The sequence below is a fragment of the Hesperophylax consimilis genome, chromosome 21 (assembly GCF_061612785.1).
Source record: "Hesperophylax consimilis isolate HC1 chromosome 21, BYU_Hcon_1.0, whole genome shotgun sequence".
NCBI lineage: Eukaryota > Metazoa > Arthropoda > Insecta > Trichoptera > Limnephilidae > Hesperophylax > Hesperophylax consimilis.
In genome coordinates this window covers 30,856,387-30,869,428 of record NC_142856.1, presented here as the reverse complement: position 1 = coordinate 30,869,428, position 13,042 = coordinate 30,856,387, and the positions used below count along the sequence as shown (strand labels likewise).

General features: G+C 33.0%; 1 protein-coding gene across 2 annotated transcripts in view; it reads left to right on the top strand.

The window, feature by feature from the left end:
• The window catches only part of CARPA (Carbonic anhydrase-related protein A), a 178,336-nt gene that overhangs the window by 72,061 nt on the left and 93,233 nt on the right, over window positions 1–13,042 (top strand). The gene's annotated exons all lie outside the window — the stretch shown is intronic.

Here is a 13,042-nt window from a genome sequence, read left to right as displayed (position 1 = left end):
TTTAGCGACTGGCAAAAATCATTCAGACTTATCCCAAAAAAGTTAAGGTTTTTACTTGAGTTGACCAGTCTACACATTCTGGACAATGGTGAATAATATACATAATTTGTCAAATGATGGTTGAGGAAGAGCAGTTCATTATTTCTGAGTCTTTGCGAGGGTATATTGAAGGGAATGAGTTGCAGTAGAGTAGGTGAATAAATAATACCATTTATAATTTTGAAGAAGCAAATGAGGTCATTTCTTTCCCGACGGACTTCCAAAGGAGAGAGGTTTAGAGTTAGTTCAATTTCATCATATGAGTATTTGCCTTTTTCTAAACCTAGCCTCCTAGCAATCCCTCTTAAGAACCGATGTTGAACAGATTCAATGCGTCGAATGTGGACAAAAAGGAGACTAGATAACACAAGCATATTCAAGATGGGGGCGAACCAAGGAGAAGTAAAGAATTCTAAGGGTATTTACGTTTTTGAAGTCCGAAGTGATTCTAGAGATGAAACCAAATAGTTTGAGGGATTTGTTAACGATTGCAGTTATGTGATCCCGAAAAGAAAGCTCGCTATCAAGAGAGATACCTAGGTCTTTAATAGATGTAACAGTTGCTAAGCAAATATTATTAAGTTTGTATTCGAAGACAATCAGTTTTTTTGATCTATATAAGGACATAATTTTGCATTTATTGACATTTAATTTCAAACAATTAATTTAATATTTAAGAATATTCCACTCCTAGGCCCAGACAGACAAAGAAAAGTGAAAAAAAAGTTTTATTTCAACTCTGGTACACATATACTCGTACGCTCACAATATTCTTACATCGCTTCTTCTCTTCGGTGTTTTTTTGTACTCCTTTGTGTTCAGTGTCGAGAACTGGTGTTTAATTTTGTGTGTAGGTACTTTTAAATTTTGCGTTGGGAATGCAAATTTACATGCAAATGCATTCGTTTGATAAATTGGCATACTGTAGAGTATAGGGCCAAAATTTCGAATTATTAAAGAACGTTAAATTCAGAAAAAATGTGGTTTCGTTAAGAGCAATGTATTCGTACGCCAAATATCTGAAATGCCTGCATTACAGGCCCGTAACGAATGAATTGATAGGTTTCCTGATAAACATTTAGGAAAATAGGAATGTATTATCACGATGTCACAACACGTGTTCTTAAAAATATTTTCACATTTTGGCATCACATATTATCAAGCATATATAACCTACCTGCAAAACCGATATATTAGAAATTTACTAAAAGTTTATCAGGAAATCGCCTGCAATCCCGTTTTTATCCAGATTACCAATAATTTGAAGAGATTTTCAATAAATTAGCAATAATCATATTTTCCGTACAATAAGATAAAAATGTTTGCAATTATGTAATTTTATGAAATTTTTGCAACTGCGAAGAATTTAATAGTAGAAGATCGAACAAAAAGCCTTAGTAAGCCTATATGTATAAGAATGACCGGATAAATCATCAAAATGATAATTCATCACATCTTTAAAAAGTTATATAAAGTCATGGAAAGTGATGAAACAAAAACTTTATTAACTGGGTTTAGTAGGTTAGGTTAGGTTAGGTTAAATTTTTTTTTTCATATTTTCTTTTGACTTTATATCACTTTTTAAAAGTGTGTTGAATTATCATTGTGTTGATTTATCATGGAACCGTTTATAAGAATATGTGAAGCAGTAAATTTATTTTTTTATCAAACTACTAAATGATGTGATACGCGACAAAAGAGTTTTGCAAATATTTTCACTGTATGTTTCCGACTCATTGAGAGGCGGCTCGAGTACATCAAAGGTCAGTGGCGTATCGATTATTTTGAATACATTCCCCCCCCCCTATATCAAATAAATTTCCGCTATCAGCAATCGCAGTGGCGCATCGGGAGGCGAGGGGGCTAGAGACAGTTAAAATACTGAAACCACAAAGGGGCTGAATTGGGGGCATTCTAAAAATATTGCGGTAGTGCATATATATACAGTATAACTATTGACAGGCCAAGATGCCAAACAAAACGTCTGTAACCAAGTTGGTCTTCCGACAACTCCATGCATTTTTCTGTCTTTAAGAGTTTTTAAACTATAGAAATCCCAATTATTCAGTCAATTATTAATGATAATTTGTGTATTTGCGTAGAAAAACGTAAAATACTGAAACGACATGTCAAGTATTTAAGCTAATGTAAGGAGGATAGTAATTTTGGGTACTAACTATTCCCCCACTTGGCTTCGGGATAGTTAAAAAAAACAAGCTATTGTATCAATTAGTGCACGAAAAAAGTGAGTATTGCTAACTATTACATTAGCTCCACACAGGCGGCCCTAAGGTCAATTTTTGGGATGCTATGTGGAGAGTCTTTTTGCTAAAAGGAAGGAAAGGAAGTTCTAGGAAGGATAAAGTTGTGAAGGGAGGGTAGAAAACTGGGGGTCAATGTGTTTAGAAGTGACGGACCTATGAATCCATGAATCCATCCCTCACACTGTGGTTCAAAGGTGTTGGGTCGAGAGAGTACGGCTATTCTCTAGTCAAAAGGTCTCCCTCAACTAGTCTCTTCCGATCCGGCCCGCCATACAGCAGGTGGGCAAATGCATCCGCCAGCCAGACCTAGACAGTTGAATTTGAAACTGAAAAATCAGAAAAAACACTTTCGCATCTAAGACATTTTTTATATCTCTTTCTGATTTTTCTAATACAAATTATCGTTTAAAAATCGCCAATTTTATCTTCAATAACTAAACATTACGATTTGAGGTTTTACTCAAGTTATTCCAAAAATATTGTAAAAAACGCATTTTGTAGTTAAAACCATTTAAATAAGTTTATCGTTTTACCTATATATTTTTTGTATAATTCTTATCTAAAAAGATAAGCACAATAAAAAGGGTAATTTTTTTTAAAGTGATAAATCCGTGTTAATAAAGTGAAACACGGGTCTAATAACATTTCTAAAAATTAATTCATTATTTATTGTACGTTTTTTTGAAAGCACAACACCAACCCCTTTACCTGGAATCTTACACGAACGTTTAATTTAAAACTAATATGTCTATTATGTTTACCATTAAAGAGAATTGTGTATATTTGAAGTAGCTAACATGGTCGTAAACTCCGACGTGATTAAGTCCCAGTTGTTTCGCACAAATTCAAGTGTGTTAAAGTCATCAAATGGCCAGTCAGTGCCATTTTTTTTTGAAATTTGGAAGTTCCCCGTTATACCACGATTCTAGGCGCGTTTCAACTTTCTACCAAACTGTAATAGGCTGACAAGCTTAATAAGATGATAGTTAATAATAATTCTTCTTCTGCTGATCACAATTTGTTCAATTATAACAAAACCAAAATGGCGCTGAATGGTCATTTTACGACAATGTTACATTTGAATTTCTGTAAAACAACCTGTCCTAAATTTTGTACAACAATTCGGTATATGTACACGCAAAATTGTAGATGTAACTTTTTCAGTTCACGTTATTTTCATCCTAAACTATAAATAAATTATTGTGATTATTTTTTGGGTAATTATACCGTGTTGTTCTTCCTCAATCTCAAATCATAACTACTAACTATGAAACTTTTAGATAATATGACGAAAATATAAGTTAAAGCTTTTGAGATGTCCAAAAAAATTCTAGGGCTTAAAGTCAAACAACGTTTTTTACAACAAAAAAATTCCTATAATTAGGAATTCCAGTCCCCTTTTAACTATTCACCTTCCAACAAAAACAGTATTTTTTTTCAAATGTCGATTTCATGGTTAAAATAATCATCAATGTTTGTATTTTAAAGGCCCACCAAAACTATCGCACTGTGACGTCATACGTACCTCAGTTGTATCGGTTAACAGTAAGGTAATTCCTTCTGTGGATGGAAGAAAAACAAAAAAGAAAACTATTTTAATTCCATTTATTGGTATGTTTTTTGTTCATAACGTTTTTTAACTTAAAAATCTTCTTCTTCGAATTATTTATTAGTTTTTTTATAATATACTAGCTGACGTGTACCTGGCGTTGCTGAGGTTTATCCTTAAGAGATAGACACATTGAAGCAGTTCACTTTTGCCCCGCTACCGTTTTATCAAACTTCATCCAAGACCGCCTTTATCTATGGGACTCGTGCTCTATGGGCTTTTCTAGAAAGAAGCGCTAGAGATAATTTCCGAAAGCGAGTACCAATCGGGCAGCCTTGCGGTGTGATACGGGCAACTGCTCCAGTCGACATGTTTCACGGGAGACGCTGATAGCGGACATAGCTAGTTATATTTAATCGCTGGTCATCATGTCAATCTCTCACTTATTTACAACTCTTTCCTAAGAGTTGTATAGCGCTCATTTCGGTGAATCAGGTCAGATATTTATGTTATACACAATGTCACACTTTTATTTATCAATGCTACTTTAAAATTCCTTCCGTGCGATCAATTCTTCGAACTGTCGCATACCCCTTGAGATCATGCTAATCTTGTTATTTGAGAGTCTCTAGCCCTATTTGTTATGAATAAATATAAAATTACCGTGTTTTGCATACATGTACAGATTTATCTGTAGGCCTTTTTAAGATATACAATTCCGTAGTACATTATTTTGATGTATATTATAAGGTTTAGCCAGCGTTACAATGGACAAATATGAACTTTATTTCATTCTAGTTATCTGCCTTAGAGACCATGTTTCGCTGTTATGCTTGATACAGTAGAAAATTCTACAACGACGAAACGAATTTGAAAAAAAAACGCACACACTTTGAAAAGATAATATTTATATATTTATAAATCATTACCCTAGTCGGCTCTGTAGGTTTGGCCCAGTAGGTTTCACACACAATTACATTAAGGAAAAGCGGAAACTAAGGCTAGTTTATTTCAGTTTTAAATTAGCGTCACTCTTCCACTAGCGTAACGTCATGTCTGCTGTTGTATTCCACTGTCAAATAGACGGTAGTTGGATAGCAGAAGCCAGTGTAAAGGAGTAGTTGAGTAGTAGAATGTTCAGCTAAATTATTTTTAGCTGTTATAATTAAAATTATTTTTGCTGTTATGGTTATTATGTTACCAGTACAGACCCGTATTATTATTAATTTATTTATCATCAAAAACATTACAGGAATATAAAAATACACACATTTAAGGTAACATTAGATGTAGAAGAACGGTGATAGAAAACATGTATAATTACACAGGAATAAAGAGACGATAATTGTAGGTATATTTTAGTATGACATAACCTTCTGATTAGGCGAACCATTGAAGCCGAATTTTGAGCTAAATTAAAGAATTTATTTTATTTATTATTTACTAGATATACCCTGCTACTCGTTGCTGTGGCTCAGTCTATCTGTGCAGATAAAGAAACAATAACGCGTGTTGCTTTTACGTCCAACAGATGGCGCAGTTTTACGAAAAAACACGTTTTTAACCGTCACGGCTGACATCTGTATAATATGTATATATAAAAACATACGCGTATTAGAATGCAACGTTATGGTAAAAATTAAAAACAATTGGTAAAGATCAAAAAAGAATTGTATTTATTTATAGGTTTTTGCTTTTGTTTAGCTAACAAAAATAAAAAAAAAAACTTGAAAAATGAACGTAGTGCATGGTAGATATAAAGTTGCATTTAAATTTACATATCGTATAAGAAAATGGAGAAAAGAGAAAGAAGACAAAAATAGTTTTTAGTTTTTAAATTGCAGATGGCATTCATAATAATATTAATGTTTCACAATACATATTTTTAATTTAAAAATAAGACGAATGTAAAACATATGCAATCGCTTTATGCTCCTAAATTATATTATGCGAAATAAAAATATCATTCAGGTGTCTCAACTCAGTTAAATTTATATTAAATACGTCGATGAGTAAATTTGTTTCCAAGGATATGATGGCAAAAAATAGGCAATTAGAATGCATGTACGTGGTAGTTAGTCCCGGAATTATTCTTGCAGAGTAATATATTTGCCTAGTAGCTCGATTTTAAAGCCGATGAGAATCAGGAGTTCACAACAATCTAGTTATGTAGTAATGACCTACCTAAAATATATTATTTTTAACAGGAAATTATTTTTATTGCCATTTTCAAAATTGGAACTGATTTGTCGAGAGTTAGACCACCCTGTGATTAATCACGGGTCTGCGCTATTATTATGAAAATAACGGATAAAAGTTAAAAATCGAAGACAAGTCAGATCTCCGTTCTGTATAATACATTCGACTAAAATCTTTAAAAAGATATATTACGTTGTAAGTTCGTATTTTTAATAAAAATTACATAAAATTAATATAACTCTTAAAAATCACAAGGCACCGAAATTGAAAATATATTATTATGTAAATGCCCCGTTAAAACTCCTTGAAAAGCGGTTGAGACGCCTTGATTGGAAAAAAACTTTCAATGAAATTTTGTATGGATTCGTGTCGTGTCGTGGGCAGATTGGCCATTACACAACACTGGTATATTAAATGATGGACTTTAGAAAGAAACCTTAATTATTACGACCAAAAAATTCGTTCAATAAAGCATGTCCATTGGACAAAGTTCAGTAAAACCAAGCGCTTTATATTCAGAGTAAATTACCTTCACTCTATTCATTCATCTAAGATTTATAATAAGCCGTCCAACTGATCCGTGTCAAATTAAGTTTTTGTATTCGTGATCTGTAGATGATTATGAATCACAAATGTCAATAAACGTAAATTATTATTTAAAAAAATAACATGTTTTTTGACTTTTGATATGTGTTGTCCTATGGCGTTGAATCAAATTAAGACGATGCACTAAGTCGTGTAATATTTTAAATTTATCCGCTATTAACATCCACAAAATAAAATTAAATGAACTTTTTGGCCATGTTTTTTTCTTGCATTAATCAAAACAGACGGATGGTGTTAAACGGGAATTTAAACCTTATCGCCATCTACGTAAGGGGTGTTATTGATAGCGGCTCGATTTAAAATATTACACGACGTAGTGCATCGTCTTAACGTTCTTTGTCCATATTCATTTGTATGCTTAGTACAATAAGTGATTCATTAAATTTAAAACGAGCATTATGATTGTGTTCTAGCATGTTTATATATAAAGGGTTATTTATGTGCTGAAATATAATTTTATACCACATAATTGCTATCACTGAAAGAATTACATTAAGTAGGTACCATGACAAAATATCGATGATAAAGTGATGCAACAGAAAGCATTCCGTTTGTCTGGATCCAGAGGGACTGCCGCATTTCCAATGGGGGTATGTTGTAAGGGCTGGAGGATATGTGGAGCGATAGGTTGAGAAGCAGGTAAAAGACCACCATTCAGAATTTAAATGTTTATCCCTGTTTAGTAACTAGATTTGAACAGCCAGGTACTTCCCCACCTGTCCACCATCTACTTCCTTATCCGACTATATTCAGCTCACAACATACTCACATACAGACGGATGAAAGCAGTTGGGACTCTTAAAAAACCTGACTATTCAGATCTGGTCATCAAATACCACAAAAATCGTTTCAAACAACGTTAAGATTCTGAACGCTCGTCTCTTACCAAGGCGATGGTGAGAGTATATTCCATTAAACAGAATCTTTTTCAAATCTAATTATTTCCTATCATCGCTTGAATTTACAATAACCACGTTGTAACTTGAGCCGATGTTGAAAATTTTTCAAAATTGCTCCTTGTCTTGTTTGCCGGCAACAAAATATTGTTGTTTACTCAAATAAGGCGGGGTATCGATTAGGGATGTTATTATTGGATATTTTTAGGTTCATAAAGGTTTTAAGGCTGCTTTTAGCCACATCCGGTAGCTATTTTGCTACCGATTATTGTTTCCGATCAAACAGTGAATTCATTTCAAAACAACCCCGCGAAACTCAAAACTCATTTTGAACAAAAGGGTATCAAATTATTATAAGCAATTATTAGTCGCCTGAAATATCCATACAAATTGAATATAATCTCCCGAGTAAAAATAAATGCCTCCGACGGGAATTGAACCCGTACCTTCTGATGTCCGGTCAGGTGCTCTGAACCACTGATCTACGTCGGCTAATTACGCTAACACGCCATATAATTCAATATGTACTATTAATTCAATCAACAATTACTACATATTAAATTTTTTCACCTGTAAATAACCAACTTTATTTTTGTAGGAAAGGCTTTGTAAGTGCTAAATTTCTCACTAGATGGCGTCGAAACATATTATATTTACATTTTTTGGTGAAATATTTTGAATTATTTTTTTAATGATAAACTAATGTTTATAAGACAAGGTTTTGTATGCATGGCACAAAGAATAACAAATTATTATAAGCAATAATTAGTCGCTTGAAATATCCATTCAAATTGAAAATATCTCCCGAGTAGAAATAAAAATGTTATCGACTGAAAATAAAGCGTCAGTAAGTATCCGAATCGAAACATTATTTTATGAAATACTCGTGAAAAATCACGGGATATTATAATTGTAGGACTTGTAAAGCTGAGAGTATTTATAAAAAATATCTGCTATCTTTAAAGACGATCTAAATTTTACCCCACGGATGAACACCGTTAGAGAACTTGAAAAATTACAACATCTGTTCATTAATTAAACAAATGAAATACACATTTCAAATATACACGAACTCCTGGAACTCACCCCTATGGAGTAGTAGAATAATTAGGAAAAAATACACACTGTTATAAAATAAAATTTTATATTATTTTGTAATAAATAAATAAAGAGTTATTAAATAATAACATAATTTGGTACCTACTTGTATGAATCGTTCCGTCAAAGCAATCGAAGCAAATTCTAGAGGTCATTAAATCGGAGTTACACACAGACACAGAAACACCAACAGACAATATTATTTTAATAATTAATTACAGTTGTAGATAGACGTGTGCGAGTTTTTTTAATTCTTTAGTTAGGAATTCCAGTACATTTGTTTAATAATGTTTACTGTCTAACTAAATAAAGGATATAATTTTTATATATAAAAATTTCATATTGTAATTAATTGTAAACGATTCTCGCCAAAACATGGCCAGAAAAAGCTTGTACAATGAAGTCTACACGGTATTATCGATGTACTTACGAAGCTCACGCCGCGGCAGTACGGCGCGTTCTCGCCAACGGGGGTTATTGTCATTGCTTTTACGTAAATTTGAAATGAGTTCCAACTTACTCATTTTTACAAAAACGTTAAATTGGCGTGTAGGTGATTTTAATCGCAAACGCGCTAGTTGTTTGAGTTGCATTGTATTATGGAATAGCTTCAATTTGACCGCCTTGAATTTAACAAAACTTTCTCCTATGTCAGAAGATACTACGATAATAACAATCGAAGTATCTCCTAAAACAATCGATAAAGCTAAAAAGACAAGCACAAATCATCGCAAAAACTTAGATCAACATACCTAACTACACAATTCAAAATTGTATAGCGACCTCTCCCTCGTATAATCAAAGTAAGCATGTAACAGAAAGATATGTTTAATTATTTCGTTGTAAAAACTTAACGCGGAGTACATTTGACATCTGATTTCGTTTGACCAATCATGGAGCGTTTACACAGTAAAGCTTTTAAAACATTTTTCAAGAATGATTTATTAATTCTGATAGATACAAATATAGAAATATATAAGTATATTCAGAATCAGTGTTTTTTGATCTAGATGAATATATTTTTAAACCGGTAAATATTTTTTCAATGTGTAACAAAAACACCGTTTAACGAAGTGGTTTTTATTTAGTAAGTGAATTATTCATGAGAAGATGATTCATAGTACCAGAATTTGTCCATAATACCAGAGTTAATTCGTCCAAAGCCAATACTTACAAGTTTGTAAGTAGAAAATAAAACTTCTCCACGTAAGTAGACTTAAAAATTAACCGCTTCATCTATTTAAAAAAGTTAAAACTCGCAAAAATTGGACCGACATTATCGACAGAATAAAAGTTCCTAACTGCCAATCCCAAATCACCACTTTCCATGCCGTAAGGGTGCGAATCGCCTACTTCCGGCAACTTTTTCTTTCGGAGTTCTTTCTTCTTGTTTTCGTAGCTGGATGTGATTTACAGGACGGACATTCGGCGGCAACTGGGACCCGAATGCGAATACCACCCTTATGGTCCCAAAGGGTTCATTTCCCCTATTATTTATATGCGGTATAAATATAAAAACGATATAATTCAAAATATCGATATGACCACATAAGTGGTTTGTTTGAGCGGCCATGTTGTTGTTCATCGAAGATGTGAGATTTTATTTTCCGTTTGTATTTTTGTATTTATAGTTTAGTAAGGCGGGTACGGGTACCACCGCCCCAAGAACCAATAATATGATAACTAACGCCTCTGCCATAGGTCACCCTAATTGGTTCGGTAGTTAACTACGTACGAAGTTAACTGGTTCGGTGAATTAGCAGGGGTGTCCGGGTTCATGGGGATGAGGTTTGTCTAAGTCTTGCAGGCGAATGTGGCGGTTCTTAGGCCGAATCGGGAGAGGCCAATTTATCCCCCAGACTCCCTCGATCCAACGCCCTTGTGTGGGGTGGATTCATAGATCACCCCCCCCCTGATTCCTACACACTCCTTGTATATTTTTTCTTCCTATAACACCCTCTCCTTCTTTTACTTAAAAATAACCCCATCACAGCATCCCCAAATATGACCTAAGCCCCGTGGGATATTATTTTCCTCATCCTATAACAAAAAAAATATCCTCCTGCATTTTCATTACGTCCACCCATTATTCATTTACTTTGTTATAAAATGAAATAATATGTTCTTGGCCTGAACAAAACATTTAATATTTTATTTATTGGCAATATCATCATGCGTTGCTTGAAATGGTATTACTGATCATATCTAAATAGCCAGGTACATCCCAACTTTTATCTCCTTTTCTCCTCACTCTCTTCATCTTCACTCATCCCAATTAGGGATGCCATAGTTATTAACCTCCCATTTTTCTATACTTATACTGTTTTGTATGTGAAACTTATAATTTTTAAATAAAAATACCAATGTAAAATTGTACCAATTAACAAGAATAAGTTTAAATTGCTTTAGCAACAAATAAAAATAATGAAATGATAATAAGTTTCACTTGCTTCACACAGTTGGGACTATTGCAATAGATTCACAAAAAACAGTAAAATTAGGTTGCGTTGTAATTTACATGTTCCACCCACATTTTAAGGATCGTGTCAATTTATTTATTTACCGGGAAGGTAATGAGGTTCATATTTAGCGCAATGACTATGGGTTAGGTAGAGAATATGGGGTCCAATTTCCCATTTGAACCGTTAATAACAACTTTGTTCAAAATATTTGCAGTTTAATTTATTTATTAATAATAAACGCGCTGACGACTTTTACATAGATTAAACCAATAAAATAAAATTAAAACATTATTTGATTGAAATCATTAAAATAAGTAGATTTTGAATAGTAACGAAAGTCTTTTTAAAATTTATTCTACTCTCTAGGAAATTTTATTGTATTTTCTAGAAGGAACATCATGGCTCACAACGGAACTATAAAAATACGTTACCAACTGAGAATAGTATATTTGATGTAGATAATAATTATTTACATTTCAATATTAATATAAAATTATTAATGGAATAATAGACAGACCTGATTTATCGAGTCTAATCACCTTCAACATAACTACTAGAACAACTCGATCGAAAATTCTTTTTAAATGCAACAATAATATCAGGACTGAGTCATTTAGATACTCGCTTGATATCTAGCGGATTGATGATAATATTTAGGCGGATTACTTGCAGTCAAATTCAGAAATTATAGATGTCTTTGTTGATAAAAACATATCTCAGTAATGAGAACAATTGAGGTTAGCGCAATACTTTTCTTCTGCGTGGGTTCTATATAATTTTAAAGAGAAATTTTACTTTTGATTACTGTTCTACTGATTAATTATGTACGTCATAGTTGTACGGGATCAAGTTAGTGAAGCCCGCACAAATACTGCAAATTCAATAGGGCACCGGCACACATTGACACCTTGATCTGAGAGTTTTTGCAGGTGCAGTAGGAAAACATTAAATTAAACAAGTATTACTTTCCCGAGTACTCTCGGATGAGAAGTGACTGTTTGTACCAGTTACTTCTCTATTTATTGTACAAAATTATACATTAAATTTCACACATGTTCAATGAGAGTAATTAGCGATCACCCTTATCTCTTCACTGTGTTGAACAAAACAAAACATTAGTTTTTAAATGTATGGTGGCGCCGAAAATATATTAACTATAGCAGTCGCACATTAAGGATGTGGGATAAGCATTGAGGCGTGGAATAATATTATAGTATCATATTTATTTTGACGCAGATATCTTAATGGTTTTATCAAAAATATTAAGAACATCGTAAAAACTTGAGATCTTGTTATCTCATAATGACTTTGGCTCTGTTCGTCCGATATAATAGTAATATAACTTTGTAAAAGCACACATGGGCATATAATTTATATAAATAAATAGTGTACAATTTGTTAACAAAGATTAATTACGGTAAATATTATTGATAATTACTATCAGAGATATTTTTTTTAACGTGAAAAAATTGTGGAGGTGTTTGAAACATTGAATTAGTTACGTTTAAAATGCTGATATCATTAGTACCTGTATGTTTAGTGAATTATGTAGGCAAGGAATTAGCGAATTTGCTTCAAAATTGGTTTATAAAAGGAACTTTTGCCCAGTGTGTCGAGTAGCTAAAATCATATCTACCTCTTTATATTCCAAACAGAAACATCTATACAAATTGCATGATGACAAAGCTCCCTTACAGAGTGTTCACGGATTTTCTGCTTTATATTTTTCGGTTGGGGTTCTTTTTTGGGGTCGTTCAAATAACGGTTTCATAAATCGCATCGATTCCTCCAAAAACACATCCTTGCAACGTCTTATTCTCTTGGCGCAGTGTTTCCGGTTCGAAATTCGAATCTTATACATGAGTCATGCAGCAGGCGGAAGCCGGAAGTAGGTTGTTGGAAAACTTAAATGTCTGCTCTGAATTCTCA